Source organism: Pituophis catenifer, unplaced genomic scaffold, assembly GCF_029215685.1.
Source record: "Pituophis catenifer annectens isolate HBS135680 unplaced genomic scaffold, rPitCat1.0.hap2 SCAF_15, whole genome shotgun sequence".
In the NCBI taxonomy this organism is placed as follows: Eukaryota; Metazoa; Chordata; class Lepidosauria; order Squamata; family Colubridae; genus Pituophis; species Pituophis catenifer.
The window spans coordinates 20,459,328-20,480,576 of record NW_027256895.1 but is presented as its reverse complement, the minus strand read 5'-3'; the positions used below and the strand labels follow the sequence as shown (position 1 = coordinate 20,480,576).

The 21,249-nt window shown below is 43.8% G+C and overlaps 1 protein-coding gene across 3 annotated transcripts in view; it reads right to left on the bottom strand.

Moving 5' to 3' along the window:
- The window catches only part of CACNG7 (calcium voltage-gated channel auxiliary subunit gamma 7), a 193,513-nt gene extending 181,023 nt beyond the window's left edge, over positions 1–12,490 (bottom strand). For all 3 annotated transcript variants that reach the window (XM_070954447.1, XM_070954444.1, XM_070954446.1), the window contains exon 1: positions 12,115–12,490. The gene's annotated coding sequence lies outside the window, so the exon portion shown is untranslated. The remainder of the gene's footprint in view (positions 1–12,114) is intronic.
- Between the last annotated feature and the right edge of the window lie 8,759 nt (positions 12,491–21,249).

Sequence of the window (21,249 nt, the reverse complement as noted above, 5' to 3'; positions counted from 1 at the left end):
AGGTTTTTTGGATAAAAATATGGTGGATTATGCAAAATATTTTAAAGAAAAAGATTAAATTTACACCACAGGTTTTTTTGTTGGGAATAGTTACGGATTGTACTGTAATAGAAACTAAGTTGGTTTTGAATTTAATAACAGCTGCCAGGTTACTGGTGGCACAGTATTGGAAGAAGGAAGATCCACCTACTATTGAGGAATGGACACTAAAAGTCGTGCATTTGGCAGAGATGGCTAAAATTTCAGCATATCTTAAAGACCATTCAAACAAAAGATACATAACGGAATGGAGAAGATGGATTGACTATATTCAAAACAAGTATCAGACTAAGAAGATTCATATAGCTTATGAGTGAAACATTTTTAACTTTTAGCTTATGTTTATAATGTTTTAAGTTATAAGGAGTTAAAGACCTAGAAAGAATCTGAAGTCAACAATTTGTTAGCATATTTTAGTTTTATGTTTGTAGATGCTATACCCTGTGCTTGTTCTGGGAAGTCAAGGGAGGGAGGTGGGGGGAAGGCTGAGGGGGGATGGGTGGGGGAAGGGCGGGGGGGGAGAAAATGTTTGTATTTCCTATAAAACTTTTCATTAAAAAAAAAAGTAAAAAAAAAAGCCTCTGATGATCGCGCAGCTCAGCTGGGATCGTCAGAAGCTTTTAAAAGCATGCTTTTTTAAAAAATGCCTTTAAAAACCTCTGACGATCCCAGCTGAGTTGCCTGCTCGTCAGAGGCTTTTAAAAGCATTTTTTTTCTGCAACCTCTTAAGGTTGTAGAAAAAATGCTTTTAAAAGTAAAAAAAAAAAGTTGGCCACGCCCACCCAGTCACATTACCCCACCACCAAGCCACGCCCACAGAACCGGTAATAACAAATTTTACATTTCACCACTGGCCGACACCCATTATGATTTTCCGGTATCCATCTTCCCATTTAATGGTGGGGGCCCATTTGTCCAGCCAAACCAGGCCCAGTATGACAGATTCTGACATCTTTGGGGTTACTATAAATCGTATAAATTCATGATGTCTTCCAATTTCTAATCTAACCAGTTCTGTAATTTGGGTGGTTGGGACTCCTCCAATTAATGTCCCATCCACCTGGTGAAATTTAATTGGGCGCTTTAAGGCTCTTGTTTTGATCCCCAATTGTTCAACAATTGGAAGTCCAATTAAACATCTGGTACAGCCTGTATCTATTATTGCTGGCAGTTTTCCTTGCTCCCCCGTCTCTGGCACCACCAGTCTCACTTTAATTGAAAAGGGAGGGATGGGTGAACTCACCATCGGGTCATCTTCTCTGCTAGCCTTGTCAGGAGGGGCTTCTTTGGCCGGAGGTTCCTCGCTCTCTTCAGTGGGGAGAGGAACCTCTATGGCTTGTCTGGCAAATAGACTGGTGTCTGGGGCCTTCCTTGGAGCCCTTCTGGCTCGGGAGGCCCTGGTCGGACGTTGTTGTGTAACTGGGGCAGAGGCCAGGCACTCAGAAGCTCGATCTCCTGTTTGTCCACACCAATAGCATTTAATCACCCCTGCCGGTTGAGGGGGGGGAGACTTCAGGAGGCTTTGAAAGGGGCCGTCTAGCTAAAGCTCTCCAAGGCGGCTTTTCTGCTGGGGTTTTGCGGTGGGGGTGAATTTCTCTGTCCAGAGCTATGGACATGGTATACCAGTTGTGCAGTCGCTCAGGCACCCCCCGGACCCCACAGGCTGTTCTGACTTCTTGGTCAATGGCTTCTTTAAAATAGTGTAGGAGTATGTGGTCCAGCCAATGCCCAAGGTTCCCTGCGACCCATCTAAAGTCCCATACAAAGTCTTTTATGGGTCGATTACCTTGCTTCATCACTTTTATTGTGGCTTCATTTTCATTGATTCGGTCTGGATCTTCAAATCTGACCCGGAGCAACGCAACAAACCCATCGGCATCATTTAATTCAGCAACTCCCTCATTGTGTAGTTGGGCTATCCATTCAGCAGCCTCCCCCTCGTTCATCCCATCAGAAATCGCTGATACTAAGTCTCAGTCTGCTTCATATAGGTCTCCGTACTGATCTATATGGGCCCAGACCCAGCTGAGGAAGTAAGCCAGTTTGGCAGTATTACCATCAAAGGTTGCCCAGAAGTGGGGTGGTGGCTGCCTCATGGGTGGATTGGGCCTGGGGACAGCCGGCTGTGCTGGAACTTGCGGCAGAGCTGCTGCTAGCTGCTCGATTGCAGTCAGATGAGGGACAGGGGCCTGCTGTTGAGCTGCAGAGAGGGGAGAAATTCCAGCCGGCTGCTGGATTAACCCCCCCTGTGGTGCTGAGATTGTTGGGGCATATTGGGGCCATGGGATCCCTGGAAAATTGGAGCAGATGGTGTTGGCGACCACTGGCACTGGACCCACCCCTGGCCGGGATAGAATCCCCAGCCTGGGGGGATACATTCGGCAGGCTGACAAGGGGGAGCAGCAGGGGGGTTTGGCATTCCCCATGCTGGCTGTGTCTGCTGTCTTCCAGCTGCTGGCTGGCCATGCTGCGCTGAGCTGCTCATCCTGTCAGCCCTGGCTGGGTAGGAAGGTGCCTGTTCCCCGCTAATTCCTCTGTCAGGTCCTGGAATGGGGAAAGTGAATGTTGGTTGCGCTAAGCTCCATCTCACTTGAGGAGGTTGGGGGGGGTGCATAACTTCCCACTTCCATCTGTTCAAAATGCTCAGGGAGCCCAGTTAATGATTGGCTTTGCGATGGGGGCAACAGGTTCCAGTCCCAGGAATCTCCGGATCCCAAAGCTGTCCCCCTCCTCCACTCTGGCTCATGGGGCGACTTCATTGGGCTGGGAGCGGCACAATATCTCTCCTCTGGTCCCCTTTCTGGAGTTGGATCAGACTGGCAACTTTTCCAGGAATCCGACTCCTTGGGCCGAGCGCCTAGCCTTCGAGCCTCCTCTGTAGCCTCAATGGATCGCACCATTTCTTCAGAAGGAGAAAACAGGGTGTCAATAAATCCTTGAGTATCCGTCCCCACGGCCCCCTCTGCGATCTCTTCTTTCTCCTCCATTTTCACTGAGTCTTCGCACCACCCGAGGTTTAGGTAGATGCTGGGGCTCAGCACTCCTGACATCCCTCTTTCAGGGTGCTGTTATGTTTTAAGAAAGATTTGGGTTAAAGTCTAAAGACAACCCCTCTACTAAATCCCCCCTCCTACTTTCCCACACATGAGGAGGTGACAGCATGGAAGCTTCCGGCCTAATATGGCTTTCAAAGCTGACAACTGTTTTGTATTCCAACAACTTTGGAGTCGAGATTTTACTCCTCACACTACCAAGCTTTGCTATTTAGCCCATGGCTGGCTCTAAATTTGGCAAAGTGTTTATGGGTGAGGCCCCTTCACAAGCTTGGCTGGTCATGATGGTTGCAGTGGTATTGACAACCATGCTGTATTGAATAACATCAGGTAACTAGGTCTGAGAACACCATTTTCTGATTTCTTAAAACATTTCTAAGTGCTGTTTAGGTGAGAGCCATTGTGGGAAAACTAAATATAATTGCTGGATCCAGTAGCTGGATGTTGACTGGAATATCTCTTACATGTATAAAAAAAATAGCATTTCACCAGTATGCAACATTGTAGTAATAATTTTGTAGAACTATCTTTGAAAAATGTGACTTTTCCATCTCTCTCTCCCCCACCTCTCCATCCATCCATCCATCTTGTATACCTCCCATCTTGTCGGAGATGACTCTCTTAAACAAATCCCCCTCTAAAAACACGGGAATCTTGGACCCTATGTAGAAAACACATTTCTCAAAGGATTGTAAATAGAGGTAAAATGATCTTCTATATGGAGAAGACCCTAGATTTCTTATAGTTTTTCTGAATATACGTTTGAGTGCAGGATAGATCATTTCAGTCCTTTATTAACATAAACATTGCACGGCCATCTTGAGTTCACGCTTGTTCCAGCCAATAAAATAACCAATTCCTATATAATTAATATTGACCAACCCAAAGATAAGCCATGTTTCTGAATCAAACAGTGTGCAATACAGCAGAAAGGATCCTATATAGCCTGAACTGTGAACTACTGTATGTTGTCCTTACGGTTTAGCTCCTAGGCAAGCTTGAACAACAAAACCTCCTGAAAACCTTCTAAGAACACCGGTGGCAAGGGTGAGAATACAATGTAGTCTTTTTCTCTGTTTTTATCAAGGTTTTCACCCCTTAATGAGGACATTAAAGACCAGAATTTGAGAGCAGTATTTGATTAGTGTGTGGGAAGACAGGTTTCACACACTATTATAAAAATATTTTTGCAGAGGGGTGGACCAGGACTAGCAAACAGGGTTTTGTGTAATTTGGCACAATCTGCTGAAATTTAGACCAATAAGGGGATCATCTGCCAAGCTCAATCTTCCATGTTTCTGCTCTTGTTCCTTGACTTCATGGATTGCACTTACTTGCCTTCTCCAGAAATGTGAGCTATGACAAGAGTGAGTAAAAGGAACATTTTCCACTTAGCCTCCTTCTAATGGTGGAGATAAACACCCAAGGAGAACCTACACAATTTCCTCTCCCCAAAATTTCAGCTGACACTTGTCAGGAACAAAGGATTAGGACCATAAATTAAGTTGAAATTCAAAAAGGGTTTACTGCTCAAGCCTATATACACAAGAATCTAATCAACTAAAGTTTAATACTATATTGGTACCAAATAAGGGTCAACGGAATTCAAGAGGGGTTGAATTTGGACCATTTATGACAATTTATTGACTCTAAACTGATGATGTGCTTAGCTCTGCCCCACAGCTCTGCTTGCTCTTCTCCTACACACTGGAATTATGAGGGAAGAGTGCCTGTTAACAGTTTGATACAGAATTTCTGCCAAAGATCTATCTGGTAATTTGAAGATAATATGTGAATGCCACTTTTTTTCCTTTCTACTCAAGATCATGTCATAAGATGCACTTCTTTGGAAGTTCTGCATTACAGCATTTGGGTGAATTCTTCATACTCAGAGTAGGGACACATACATGCTTAGTTTCCCTTGAGATATTATGCGTCTGAAACCTGACAGGAACAACTAGTATTCCAGAAATAAAACACTGATTCTAGACTTCCTTCAACTATCCCGATTCTCATTCACCACATTTTTAACAAGTTTCTTCCTCCTCTCATGGCACCCTACCAAGAATTTCAAAAACCAGGATTTCTATGCTTTCTTATGAATATTTTTTTTATTTGATTTATATGCCGCCCTTCTCCGGAGACTCAGGGCAGCTTACAATGCGTTAAGCAATAGCCTTCATACTTTTGTATATTTTATACAGAGTCAGTTTATTGCCCCCACAATCTGGGTCCTCATTTTACCTACCTTAGAAAGGATGGAAGGTTGAGTCAACCTTGAGCCTGGTGAGATTTGAACTTGCAGTAATTGCAGGCAGCTGATGTTAATAACAGCACTGTTAATATCAGTGCTTTAGTCTGCTGCGCCACCAGGCTCTTTTTTTAATATATTATATATATATTTGTCAGCAAAAAAAGGCCCAGAAACTTGTGAATGAGATTTCACAGAACCTAGGGCTGTAGAACAACTAAGTTTACGTAGGTAAAACCTGGCTAGAAAGAATATGCATATATATATATATATAGTAGTTTTAGCTACTGTATATAAAAATGTTTTTAAGAAGTTTAAAAGCATTTTTATATACAGTTGGTTTATTTAGTTTACTTCCCTTTGACACAGAAAGGTTCTGTTCATGGAACATGCCATGATTAACTGAACCACGATTTTCTGGATTGGGCCAATTATTTTTGGATTAGATGGTATTCTGGGCTTAGTTTGCAGAAGATGGAAATTTAAGATCTAGCCGACTATTTTTATGGTTCAATGTGTCACATGAAAACAGTGAAAATGTAAGTGCCACTTATTCTCAGGCACCTGATAGTGCAGTGTTTCTCAACCTTGGCAACATGAAGATGGGTGGACTTCAACTCCTAGAATTCCCCAGCCAGCATGACTCCTTGTCCCATTTCCCTCAGTACTTCCTTATTGGCTACCCACAAATATTACCGAGCCTTGATTTTTTTTTTGGTCACAAACGTATAATTCTCTTCATGATGTTATTTTGCACTTTCAAAGTCTAACATCACCTCCACTTGCAATGCCGTTTTCAAGAACTTTTCCTTCCTTGTATCTAGTGGGGTTTCTAACTATGTCTTCTTTGGCCACATCTGTGCTATTGTGATAACCCCCCCCCCCCACCCAGGATAAAATTATCTGTTATCATATGTGTGTGTGTGTGTGTGTGTGTAAGATAGTAAAATAGAATTTGGGGTGGATAGAGGACCAGGGGAGAATGGCAAAGAATCCAGGCATAAGCTGAATTGCAGCCCCCTTGAGGGGACTCAAGGATGAGATAGGGTCTTGTCTGTAACAGTGACCCTATTGCCTTCTTATGAGTTGTTGATAATTCCCAGCAGTGTAGTGTTACCGCAGCTGCTAGCTAAAAAACTTCATCTGATGTCTCCCATCTGCAATGGGTTTATTTTGGTTACAGAAGGTGACACAATACTCAAACCATCCTACGCAAACCCTGTTCCAAATCAGCACATACACGCACACAGATATAACACAATCAGGCACATAACTCTGTGTGTGCGTGCAGTATATGTGTGAAGGAGGAGGGGGATTATATCAGCTAGTGAGAAAAGGGATTTATGTATGTGTGTACACACACTTCAATGCAGAGGGATGTTTAAAGAGATGGATGACACTTGGGAAGATAGCTTCTTCGCTAGAAGGTTACAAGTAGAAGAGACAGCAATCTTAAGAGATGCCTGTTCTGGATTTCTTACTTTGCACATTACCATTCCTGGGTAACTAGTTGATTGTAGAGGAAAATGGGGCAAAATTCATTTAACACCTGTCTCGTTTAGCAACAGAAATTTTGGACTCAGTTGTGGTCATAAGTTGAGGACTACCTGTATTGCTTTGGGTTACTTGCTGTTAGGGTTTTTAATACTTATCTACCTGCCTATTAACCTGTCTTCTCTTATAATTTGTTGTGTGCTGTTTACTACCATCCAAGATAGGACAGATTAAACATTTAAGACACAAAACATCCAAAAACGCACTTGTCTTTCACCCATATACCAGTCCCTATGGTTAAATATTACATGTACATGGTTTGTGCATGATGTTAATTACCCATGATCTATTTATCTATGATTTATCACATACTGTACTTGACAGAATTCACCCAGCAGACTAAGCAAAATCCCAAAACATATGCACAAGATCTGTTGACACAAAAGGCAAAAAGAAAACAGCACATGGAAATGGAGTGGGAACTATGCCACCTTCCAGTGGACATTCATCACTACTGTAAATGTTGGCCTACACAGACATGTTTTTTTCATGCACTACGCCCAACGGGATATAGTATGTTAGCACAATTAAATACACATTCTGAATGGCAAACCATATACTTTCAAAATTCTTGTATCCATATGCAAGAAACTCTGATCCTGTGTTCAATTAACCACTTTAGAATTATGTTTGCCCTCTGTTTTGTTAGATCTCTCCAACTGGATACTTCCCAGATTTGTTCATCTCTCATTGGTCCAACCAGCAGGGTTGCAGGACATCGGATCAGGGAAGGGGACTTCATATTGAAGGGGCTGCCACAAAGAGGGGGTCAATCTACTTTCCAAAGCACCTGAATGCAGGACAAACAGCAATGGATGGAAACTAATCAAGGAGAGAAGCAACCTAGAACTAAGGAGAAATTTCCTAACAGTGAGAACAATTAATCAGTGGAACAACTTGCCTTCAAAAGTTGTGGCTACTCCAACACTGGAGGTTTTTAAGAAGAGATTGGACAAACATTAGTCTGAAATGGCATAGGGTTCCTGCCTGAGCAGGGGTTGGACTAGAAGACCTCCAAGGTCTCTTCCAACTCTGTTATTCTGTTATATATTTTGAAAGAATAGTGCCTTTGACTATTACCTTTCCAGAGTGAACAATATCAAGATGTTATGGATTTGTTTCAGACTCTCTTAACAATCAGTGAAAACAATATGGCAGTTGCGAATGTATCCTAGAGCCTGGCCAAGCGATCTGCTTGGCATGGACCAAGCCATTTGTCTTTAGTGAGGGCAGCCATCTTTGCCAGCCTCACTCCTGGGTCTTCAATAGCAGCAGAATCCACAAAAATGTAGCAAGTGAAATCCCTCCTTTTTTAATGGAAGAAACAACTAAACTATGAGCAAAGTTAATGTGATATTCAGCTGACTTTGTATAAATATACAAAAGTATGAAGGCTATTGCTTAACACATTGTAAGCCGCCCTGAGTCTCCGGAGAAGGACAGCATATAAATCAAATTAAAAAAAAAAAATCTACCACATTCATCTGGTAGCTGAAGCCAAGTGATGCTTTTCAGAGGCATTGAGCTACAACCTCCCTCATCATCAAACAATGCTGGATAGGGCTAAATAAAATAAATAAAGACTATGAGGTTGGGAATCCTATTTTTTTTTAAAGGGGTGGTGGTGGGATAAACAGTTTCAAATCTGCATCCAGCCACAAATCTTGCTGGATAACTCAGCCTAATCTGGCTGAGGTGAAGACCGGTTCACTGTGCTGAGTCCCTTGTCTGTGTGATACAATCAGAGTACAATTAATGTAAGGCTGTTGCACAGATGTTTTTAGAATAAAAGGGAACATACCTATGCCTAACCCATATTTTCGTCTCCAAGCTTTGAAGGGATGAGTTGTAACTGTAACACACTAGATCTCCAGGATACTTCTCAGGAATTTTAAGGGACACCAAACAAATTTTTACAGAACTAATGTTTTTTTGGGTAAGTGAGAGGGGTTTTTTTTTTACTTCACTATAAAGAAATGGCATGTGGAAGTAGAAAATCCAATTTCCATTTTACCCGTTGGTTTCCAAACTCAAAATGGTAAGCTCCAATTACAAGAAAGCATAAATGCCATTTTGGACTTCAAACTTGAAGCCCATTTTTCTTAAAGTCGCCAGGTTTGAGAAATACTGATTTAGGTCTCCCCATTCACCCCAAAGAACACCTGTTTGTTCACCAGCTCGTCTTATTTATGCCTTGACATCAGATGGGTCAGATAGGTAGAGCTGAGAGGCCCCAAATTTGCAAATAAGCCTGGGGGGGGAGGGTTTCTAGGGATTGTGCCTGATAAAGCCTTCCTCACCCTGACAATCTCCAAATATGTCAGAATACACATGGACTTTTTATATTTAAATATACTGCTTGCCACCAGAATAAGGTATAATGTTTAAGCTGAGCATCTCTGTAAACATTCTACAATAAACAAACAGCAAACAATTTTCAGTCCTCCTCAGAGAACCTATTTCAGTCTATCCAAGAAGCTAAGTCTAGGAAAGTGAATTAGAGGCTCCTTTAAGACTAGCAGTCTAGCCACTATGCCCTACTGCCTCCCACACAACCCGCTCAGCACCAAGGGAGGCATAATAACATTTCCTCCATCATCCTTTTCACTGCATAAGATGATACCCTGGCTTCCTGATGCTCCAACTCATAGCATACTACTATTATTGTAGGAATGATGCTGTGCCTGACACAGATTCACAAAGGTAGTAAAATTAGCTCTCAGCCACCCTGCCTCCTATTTGGCTCTTGCGTGCTATGTCAGTCTGGTACTAATCTCCATCCCATCCCACTACCAGGAGCTTCCTCTCAACCGTGGCTACACCACCATTTCTTCACCTGTCAAGAAATACAAGCTTATAGACATATCACCTCTGGAATTACCTGAATTGTTAGTGCTTCTTTTGTGTAAAATCGCCCAGTCTCTAACAGACTCCCCCAACTAAGCACCATCATGAGGATAACCTCAATTTAGGTAGTATGATGCCATTCCAAATATTGATGTTCCTCTGCTAGTGGTGTGAACCTCCCCCATAAGTCCACCAAGACAGAAGGATAGAAAATTCACATGGATGCCTGTCTTGAGGGAAACTTCCCTATAAAAGACATTCTTCTGAAGAAGGCAGTCAGCCAAGGATGAGTGAGAAATACACTAAGCTTAAATCTATCAGCATATCCAGGACAGGATGCACACATGCACACAAAGATAACCCTTGCTCATTATATAATGTAGGGATTATCCTCAATAAATTATATGTGCCTGTAATAGAATATTAAGGGGGTAGTAGTAGGGTGGGGTTACCATAACCCCAGTGTATGAAAAGATATATGCAATATGCTAAGACAAGGAAAATAGGAGTTAAGGGAAATCATGCAAAAATATCAGGCCATCGAGCAGAGAGATGTACAATACCCTCCATGCAATTATTCTCGTAGGCAGATTGGTGCTTGGAAAAAAATTGAGGGGAAAACCTTTTCTATCAGTTTCTTAGTCACATGTGTGCACACACAGAGATACACACTGCACAATAGTGCAAGCATCCTCAATCTTGTATTCTTCAAATATGTTTGGACTACAACTTCCAATATTCCCAATGATCAACCTCCATCATCAGGATGGTCATGGCATCAAGAGCCTTGATAGTACAGTGGTTTAGTGCACCCTGTTATTAACACAGCTGCCTGCAATTTCTGCTGGTTCGAATCTCTCCAAGGCTCAAGGTTGACTCAGCCTTCCATCCTTTCTAAGGTAGGTGAAATGAGGACCCAGTTTGTGGGGGCAATAAGCTGACATTGTATAAAATATACAAAAGAATGAAGGCTATTGCTTAACGCATTGTAAGCCGCCCTGAGTCTCTGGAGAAGGGCGGCATATAAATCAAATTTAAAAAAAAAAATGGCAGCCCAACCAATATATCTGGAGGCTGGAGAAAGCTGCCCTGATGCACCATCCAGAGAAAGATGTTAAACATTCTTGCATCCTCTCCTACTGTCCTATTAAACTTGCACAACACACTAGCACAACCTCAGAAGCGGGCTAAGCAAAAAAACACTATAGTATTGCAAGAAACCAGTCTTATGTTCTGTCTGAAATCACAGATTGCCTGCCTGCCTGCCTATTAGTGAGGAGCTAAAGAAATCTATGTATGACACCAATTCTCTCCCCCTGCCCTAATACACACACACAAACCTAGCCCTGTTAAACTCTTGTACCATAACAGACACATCCTATCATTCTGGCCCTAGAACCCCACAATGTAAGTATGAATCTCGGACAAGAAATCTTATGCTCTTGACACATTATCTTTCTTAGCAAGGTGAGGAAAACAGTGAAGATATTTACAGCAGCAGCATCAAGTTGATGACAATTGGTCCAAAGATGGTTGTTTTAAAACCAAAGGTGGACAGGTACTGTTTTTACCCATGCACATTTTCACAAAAGCCAGAGAGGAAACAGAATTCCCAGCTGCAATGGGAATTTTATTCAGACTCAATGAAAATTTGCACTTTTAGAAATATACGGTTGTCCCAAGTAGGCAATACGTAAGTGTAGTGGCAAAGAAAGTTGCCACCTGCAGTATCCCACAATCTTAGACTGGGGATACCTGCCCTGTACTTCAGCACCCACTACCCAGAAGCAGACTTAAGACAACTCTATGAGCATAGAGCATCCAGCCACACACTTGCTATCAGGAAGGAATTAAAAGATGCAGATATTTCAAGTCGAAGCTAGTTCCTTTTAAAAAAAAAAGAACCAGAAGGATTCAAGACTCCAACCATTATACATCTGCCACACGTCTAGGTAGTCCACAACCACCATTCCACTGTCTAATGGGATAGAGAACGGCCACAAGCTGGCAAAGCAGCCAAAGTAGGACTCACAGCCCCAAAGGAAGAGATAAACAAGGGGATTCTCTCCGAAGATCAGCAAGGGCGTTGGGGTGGGGGATAATGGGGTTGCCGATGGCCCCCGTTTTCCAGTATATACAGAACTCTGGTCTCTGGAGTTCTGCCTGGCATCCTGATTTATGGAGTGACACCGGGCAGGCTGCATAGTTCCAAGGCATGAATGCAGAGGGGCACGCACGCACCTCCCGCTCCCACCCAGAACCAGCAGGGCCAGGGGGCAGCCGGCCCAGGGAATGCAGGCAGTGGCTCTCAAGTAATAGGCTTGGCCGACCCCGGCAGGGATCGGCCGGAAGGGCAGCCGCTCGTCTCACCTTGCCGTTAGAACGCCGTGGGGGCTCCGGATTCCTCGCTCGCCTTCCCCCGCACCTGCATCGCTTTCCTGCTTGTTACTTCGCCTTGTTTTGCACCCCGACGTCGGCAGCGGCTGGGGAGGGGATAGCAGGTTGGGGAAAACCGCCTTTTCCCCTTTTCTGGGAGGGGGGCGGAATAAGAACCCCCGGCTTCAAGGGCCGGCCCTCTGCAAGCCCAAAGGCCAGGGGTCTATTGCTGGGCGCCCCATCCAGAAGTTTGCTTCATTCCAAAGTGAGGAAGGAGGAGGAGTTGTGGGAGGAGGGGGAGAGGACGGGTGCAGCGTTTCGAAAGGGACGGCGGAATGGAAAAAGGAAACGCTGCAGCGGTGGACAAGCGGGGGGGGGGGGCAATGACAGAAGGGGAAAAAAGCAGCGAAAGAAGGCAGGCGGCGGCAACGGCAGACGAAAGGCTGGACGCAGAACAGGGGACAGCTAGAGGACGAGGCGGAGGGGGGCTCCGAGGCAAGAGAGCGGAAAGAAAGAGGGATCGAGGCAGGAGAGAATGAATGCAGCGGGAGGAGGGGGCGAGGGGAGCAGCCGGGAAAGCCGCCCCGGCGGACGGAGGGGAGAGACAGAAGCCGGCGCCGAGCAAGCAAGGCTTCCGGGAGGCGGGACGCACAGGCGGGCGAGGAAAGGGGCGATGGCAGGCGGTCCGAAGGGCGGTCAGAGCAAAGCAATTGCAAGCAGAAGCAGGAGGGGAGGGGGAGCGAAACGCAGGAGGAAGAGGAGAAGGCCGGGGGGTGGGGGGGAACCGGAGAGAAAACCCAACAAACCTCCAAAAATCGCAGCGGGGGTGGGAGGGAGCCGTCTGGGGAAACTACACGGACGCGCGCACACACACAGAAGAAAGCAAGAAAGAAAAAGCGCCGCACAGAAAGACAAAGAAGACCAGGGGGTGGAAATGCCCAGGTCGCTATGAGCCCGAGAGCGCCCCGTTTCTTGAAAGGATCCCACCGGCGGAGGAGGGGAAGAAGAACGGCTCGGCTCGGCTCAGCCAGTGGCAGTTGCGGCGAGCGAGATTGAATAGAGCCGCAACGGGGAGGGACAGGAAGGCAGCTGCCGCCGCTACCGAGCTTGTCCTGGGTGCTTCGATCGGGCACTGGTGCCGCAGTCGGCTGCCGAGAAGCGGCTGGGCTGTGTAGAAGTCGGTTCCTCCGCTTTCACACGTGCACACACGAACAGACCCACACACCCAGGCTGGAAAGCACAGGGAGCCCCAGCTAGCGGATCCCGCCGGATCACGAGATCAGCTTGGCTGGGAACTGACGAGGGGTGCGAGGAGAATTCACAATCACTCCCAGCTCAGCAGCACCCACTGCAGCTGGCCGTGTTGTCAGAGGCATCGCTCTTAAAGGGATCGACAGATCGACTGGCGCCCGCAGGTTTGCCCGCTCAGCCGGTGTCTGACTCGGTGTGTGTGGAATTGGGGTTGTGCGTGTTGATATGCTAGTGGCGTGTCCTCTTCTTTTCCTATGTTCCACCTTGTCAGCTCTACAAAGTAAACCAGATCAAGAAACAGATGCCACATGTGCCAAAATCTACTTTGATTAAGATGAACTAAAGGAGGGGTGTCAAACTCGCGTTGTCACATTGTCATCAGGTGATGTATTGCAACTTTTTTCCCCCTTCGCTAAAACGGGGTGGGGGTGGCCAAAGCGTGACGCATCCAGCCTCCAGGCCACGAGTTTGACTCCCCTGAACTAAAGTAACAGAATCTTGCAAATCTGAATGTGTTTGTTAGGGTAATGATGATTTAATAGCTGACCAGTTGCTGTAAGGCTGTAAACTGAAATGATGATGCAATGAGAATGTTGCGTAATTTTAAGGATCAGACTCAATAAATGATTTAAGAATAAAGTATTCAAACATAACACTGTTTATTTACAGTAGGCATTCTATATTCTCTAAGTACTCATAGATAGAAGCAAGGAGGAGGTGCATACAACCCCTTTTATATTCACAAGGCGGAGTAAAAGGATGGGAGTGGTTACATATGAATATATTAGGAGAGGAAGAATAAATTAACCCCTAATACCCCGAGTATATACAGTTTCCCTATTAGAGAATAAGGCATTTACTTGTGACAGAGAATGAGTCAGCAGGGTTATCACTTTAAGAGGCTGTCTATATAAGAGAGGCCCCCTGAGGGCGTCTCTCTCTCCATGTGTGCTTCCATGCTGTAGTTGATGATTGATTGCCTGTCTTTGCCTAGTATGTGTATGTATATATTCCTTGTAGATAAACCACTATTTGAAAGACAAACCTGTTTACTGTATTTTGCTCCTGGGTTGCCTCAAAATAGTCACACTGTGCACACTCTGACAGGTTATGGGCCCAGTCCATAGAGAAGGCCAGCGTGACTAGAGAAACCAGAGAAGGGAAACCCAGTGAGAGCTTGCGCTAGAGTCAGAGGGGTTGTGCATCGTGGTTTGTTAGTGGTTAGTGCTTGTAACGGAAACAGGTAACATGGCTCCTGTCAGCATAATGGGAGGAGGTTTTGTGGTGTCTCAGCTGAATGAGACAAACTACCTCTCCTGGAATGTAAAGATGGAGATGTACCTGCGAAGGGAGGAGTTGTGGACAATAGTTACTGATCCACCAGCAGTCCTGGATGATGGGGACCGGAGAAGAAATGAAAAGGCATTAGCCAGCATAATTCTGGCTATAGAGGACAATCAGCTGATACACGTGAGGGGTCTCCAGTCTGCAAAAGAGTGCTGGGAGGCTTGCACAGTGTGTATGTTAGAGAGACTGCAGGCAGTAAAGTGTTGCTGACGAGACTGTATAAAGCACAACTGAAGCTGGGGGAGATCATGTCCACACATCTGCAGGCTATGAGAAAGACATTCCTGGAGTTAGAGGAAAGAGGAATGACATTTACTGAGGCACACAAGGTATATGTGGTGCTCAGTTTGTTGGAAGCTTCATGGGATGTTCTTGTAACTAGCTTAGAGTCCATGCAAGAGAGGGACTTAACCATGACGTATTTGACTGGCCGATTGTTGGAGGAAGGACAGAAACAGCTGGAGAGGCGACTAGGAAAGGGAGGAGATAATACTCAGCACAGGCCAACATCTGCAACATCCCAGAATGCTGGAAGAGCAGCTGAGACTGTTTTCACAGTGAAGTGGTGCTCCATGTGTGGTTCTACAGAGCATCTCCAGAGACACTGCCCTGAGAGGAGAAACAGAGGAGCAGTGAGACAAGGGCGTAGGGCTACTCAACACATGAGGAGTGGTTCTTCATCGTTGTTTTCCCTGGCAGCACCAGCGTTTGAAAACACCAGGAACACTTGAGTGTTGGACAGTGGGGCAAGTCAGCATATTGCTAATAATCCACAAACATTTTCTGGTTTGAGACCAGCTAAGCAAACATTTGTTAGTTTGGCTAATGGTCAACGATCTGCTGTTAAAGGGGAAGGTAAAGTCTGTTAGAGTTTGCAGCAATCCAACCAGCACACAAGTAAATAATTCAGCAGGATTCATTTATAGAAGAAACTTTTTTTATACAATAATATAAAACATGATGCATGTATACAATACCTATGCAGCTCTTGCAACATGGTAGCAAGTACAAGGACAAGAAGCAGAAGTCAGAACCAGAAATCACAGAAGCAATAATAATACTTACATATATACAGTTCAGTCAAGCTAAGCCATGCCCAGGCTCCGAGCTGTCTCCCATGGCTCACAACAGATCCTGTTTCTTAGTCACCAAACAGTTCCCATTGGCTGACCTGTTGTTATGGCTATCCCAGCTCATAATTTCTTATACACTGACACTCCTCCCTTTATGACTGGAATAGACATGAAACCAAATAACTTAATATTCTTCCCATGGTGCACTCCACCTAATGGCTTGGTCATTACATCTGCCAGATTGTCTTCTGGAGAACAGTGAAGCAAGCTAATTAATTTACATTTGATGGCTTCTCTTACATTACAATATTTAATATCCACATGCTTCCTTCTATTTTTTACTCTGTCACCTGTTGCCATTTAAATGCAAGCAGCATTATCCTCAAACACCGTTACAGCTTCATTTACTTTTACGTTAAAATCCTTTAACAGCTGTACGTACCAAGTTACCTCTGAACAAAGTTCAGATAGAGCAATAAATTCTACCTCTGCAGTAGAAATGGCTACAGTTGTTTGTTTTCTGGACTTCCAACCAATTAAAGCCCCTCCAAATAATACCACAATCCCAGAATTGGATTTTCTAGCTTTTTTTTAATGTTTATTTTCCATTTTTCCAATTTACATAACAATAAGCATTTTTAACAGTACTGTGTCATGAGTCTCTTACAGTTATCTACATTTATTTCTATACATTTTTGTCTCTCTGTTCTAACCACTTACGGTAAGGCAGAACGTAAAATGAAATTGGATATAAGAGTGAAATAATACGGGGTCAGACTAGAGGATCTCTGAAGGGCCCCTTTAACTAGTAAATATAAGAGACAAATGCTGGGTTCAAAAAGTTAAACCGCAGAATTAACACACTTTCTACAGTTGAAGAGTTCAAGAAGTAAAACCACAAGAAATTAACTAATCTTCCTGTTCAGGCAATAATGGGAGGAGGAAGAGAGCCTAACACGTAGGAGGTTTATTTCACATTTCCTGTTTTTTGTTCTATAAAGATACGTGTCTTAAAGAAGGACTTTTGTTCAGAATGTAAAACAGAATGCATGTCTGTACCTTTTGGCCAAAATAAAAAAGCTATTTCTGATCTCGAAATTCATCTCCGTTGTTTTTCTGCAACATTTATGGTGACTCCGCCGGGACTGAAGCGAGATTTCGCTGCGGGCGGAAAAGACCAGCCAGTGCCTGGGCGGGGCCATCCTGCCCAACCTTCAAGGCTCCTCTGAGAGTTTTTCTCTGGAAGGAAGCAGATGGCCCCTCTGGGTACTCGATGGCTCTGACCGACCCAAGAACTAAAACGAGATCAAAAATAAGCTAATAGATAAACGCCGGCTGAGAAAGAAGAAGAAGATGCCTGCAGGCAAGTATTGTGGGAATTATAGGCCTACTCCTTGAGAGTGGAAGAGGGAGCCTGATCACCTCCCTGGGTCCAGGAACGTCCCTTCCTAACAGAACCGGCGTGTCCTAATGAGACTCTAGAACTGTGTGGGTGGTTAAGTCATTGCATTTCCCATTGATGACCGTGGAACGTCCAGCGTCTTGGGTCAATGGCAGTGTCTTAGAAAATGGGTGGCAAATAGTAGTGAAACAGAACCCTGACTGACTTCACAAATGCCAAGTAGAAGTCATGCAAGTCTGTGTGGCTCGAGTGAGAGGAAATCCCTAATGTCAGAAAGAATCACCCTTCATAGGACTGCAACCTATGAAGAAGAGAGACCACCCTGAAATGCCAGCTTGTGCAGCATTGCAAATGCCAAGGGGATTGAGCCCCAGATACTCTAAAGCAGAAGCACTTCAGTGCATAGCTTACATCAATAGCCTCCACTCACCATGTGCCCATGCAAGTAAAAAAATTGTTGTTCCTTTTTTTTTTTCCTGTGAAAATCCCAAAAGCAAACCCCAGAATTTTAGGAAATTGTGAAGTGTAGAAGGTGTCCGTAGTCTGTGTTGGGGGCAGCAGGTCCTCCCAGATTTTTGTTTATAAGGGGGATCTGAGAATCAGTGGCAGAACTGATGTTGTGTAGCCCGGCTGAACCAAAGTGTAAAACCCCACATAGAAAGGGGAAACATAGGAAGTTGCAGCTCATGGGTGGTAGATACCCCCCTTCAGGAAATCTGTTTGAGGCAAGGGACAAGAGGCAGATGCCTGTCCTGGCCAGCCTGAAGAAGAGAGAGGAAAATAGATTGGGGCTGACCAAAAAAGATTTATGCTGTTATGTGTGGTAGAAGAAAAGAACTACTGGAGTATTATAAAGATTCTGATAAATTACCATTCTTAAAAGAACCAGAGAACTCTGAAAGAACTAAGAATAGAGAAGAAAATTGTTATTGTTCTTCCCACCCGGGGTTTAGCAGGTAATAAAAAGAAAAGCCTGTCTAAATGGGAAGACTCAGATAATTGAATTGATTAATTTGATATGATTTCTGTTAAAAATTATTTGTTAAGATCTGTGCATTCCCTAATTCAACTAAAATTTAAGGCGGGGATGACTAGTGTCTATGTCTAAAGTTTTGTGTACCTTCAAGGTAACTGCAACTGCCTGATCTCTAGAGATATGAATTTTAAATTGTTAGAAAAGAATTGGAGGTATTGAGAGGAAGGAAAATATCTCACCTGGTTTGGTCTGGCCAACTAGATTGAGTGAAGAACAAAATTCAACTTTCCTTCTTCTCTATGCTTCAAGATAAACTCGAGTTTATAAGTAAAAGTTTTAAGTTCACTAACTACAATACTGATGTGTAGTTGCTGTCCTTCAAACTCCCTTTCTTCTACTTCTGCAATGCCTTTCCTCACCTGGAAAGGGGGGAGGGGACCTCGTTCTCATGTCTTTAGCCTTGCAAGGTGGACTTAGATCTGTAAAAGCAGAACTAGAGAGATTGAGGAATCAACTTTTATTCAGTCATGAAGAATTATCAAAAGTGAAAGATGATTTACAAATAGGACACAAAATAAATATTGAAAATCTTAAAGATAATATGATTATGCAAGCTAAACAGCAATTAGATGATTTGCAAAATGAATTGAACAAGAAAAATTAGAAGCTATGCAATTCGAAAATGATAGCTTAATTAAAAATAATAATAATAATAAAATCAGAATCAACTTACATTAGAAATAGCAAGACTAAAAGATTTACCTACAGTAATTACTATCTCTGAAGAAATGATGCTTCTGGTAAATAACCTCAAGGAAGAGATAGAAGTTCTTAGACAAATTAATAGCTGAAAAATGAAAAACTTGTACAAGAAGACATCAGACAAAAAGAAGAGAAAACAAAAAACTCCTTTTCACGTGCTGAAATAAATTTTAATCATAATTACCAAGAACTCCAAGAAAATTATACTTCTCTTTTAAAAGTAAAAATTGGATTAGAAGAAAGCAAGGGCAAGAATAAAACTAAACTCCAGGCTAGCCTTGGAATGCGGTGCTTGTATTTGTTTCTTGCCTGCCTTCCTAAAAATAATAAACTAATTTTGCTCTCAAGCAAGAAAAAAGCAAGCGCTGCCTTCCAACAATTCTTAAAGGGAAAGGCTTCTTTTTTCCTTCCAACAAGTCATTATAAAGACCCACAATCCTACCTGGCAGAACTTGGAACGGTTGATGACCACTCTCCTTAATGGTGAAGAGAGAGAGAGAGATTAAGTAGTGCCATTGGTAACATTTTAAAACCCACAGACGGGGGAAACCTCCAGGCTATAATAAACCAACAGTTTCCAAGAAGGGACCCTCCCTTTCTTTCTCTTGGAGCATTGATGGACATTCTGTTTGAGTGAAAATGCATCTCTTCTCTGCGCACAACTTATAAAAAGACTTCGTGTGCATCTAATTGAGACCTTTGCTTAGCCACAAAAGTGACAAAGCTTGCTTTCCTTCTCTTTGCATCCCTAATTCCATTGGATTTAATTGAGTGAAAGTATTCTGCTCAGCAGTAGAGGGACAGAAAGAGGAAAGACAGTTCTTGTGTTGGCTAAGAAGATTGCCCTGTAATAAAAGGTCCCAGGGCAGCATGTTTGAATCATCTTTGCAAGGTTTGTGCGTATGTTGTTTTAGACAAGTTGCTTCTCAGCCTAGTGAGCTCAATCTGCATTTGAAGAAAAGCTGCAAAGGCATTCTGTAAAGAAAGGAAGCCATAGGCCTGGCTGCAATAGATGAGAGGCCTGAAGACTGAAGGGGACCAGGGTTCAGTCAAGCCCCCCCTGAATCCTTGGTCCGAATGAAAATAGGGGGAATAATGTAACCTTCTTAGTAGACACAGGGGCATCTAAACAAAGCTGCTGGCTCCCTTTTCTAAAATATCCAAGGGGTTAATGGCTTCATAAATCATCGCCCCATGCTAAAAACCCTGAATTGTTCCCTGCCTGAGTGTCCAGTTCCCTCCTGGGTCGTGACAACCTATATAAGATAGGAGCTATTCTGTCCCTTGATGAAGACAAGATGTCATTAACAATGAGGCACCCCCCAGATGAAATATGGCGAGAAATATGGCTCAAGAGGGTCAAATCCCCAATACCTGGCAGGAGTTTGAAGTACAGGCAGAAAAGCTGTCCCCGCTGCATTGCAATAAGCCAAAGGCAGAAAGAGATGGAAGGAAGCTGTCTGTCGAATTGTGGAACTAACTAGTGGGAAATTAACCCTTAGGCAGCCAACTACCATTTACACCAGCCATGTGATTCAAGGAGTTTTAGAGACAAAGGGCCATTTGTGGCTGACAAACTCCAGAAATTACAAGCATCAAGCTCTCCTCACTCAGAAACCACGAGTGATCCTGAAACAAACAAATGCTTTAACCCAGCTACTCTTTGCAAGCATCGGGTCCTGAAATTGAAACAACGTATGCAGGTCAACACAACAACCAGAGTGGAGCAGACCTTCCCAAGCCTGACTGACCAGCCTTACCAGGACTATAAGAGAAAAGGTGACAAAGGTATGCCTTGAAAATCACCTTAAGTGAGTAAATGCATTACCAGTATTACTTTGATCCGTGTGATGTACTCCATGTAAAGGAATTAGATTATCTCCTTTTGAAATACTTGAAAATCATATAGGAGACCTAAGCCAGATAGGAACTAAGTGGGTGAATCAGATGGTGGGAGAATTAAATAAGCAAATACAAGAAATCCAACAATATTGTGTGTCCCTTAGCCCACCATTTTTGAACACCTCTAGTTATAATATTCAAATAGTAGTAAGAAATAAATGGACCTGCTTGCGCTGCGAGATTCCCCCCTCTCGCAGATGTGGCCCTCCTCTCTATCGAGGGCCTACCTCAAGGATGGGTTTTGGGACCCGGAGAGGTGGCATGTGAAAACTAGGGGGTTGAGGGGTCTTTTACTCAAATTTTTAGTTAATTTTTTAAGGGGTTCTAGGGAGGGGGAGGGTTTGATTGGAATGGGGGATAGCCCACTAAGGGGAGGGGCAGGCCTGGCAAGAAAGCACAGCGTGGGAGGTGGGGAT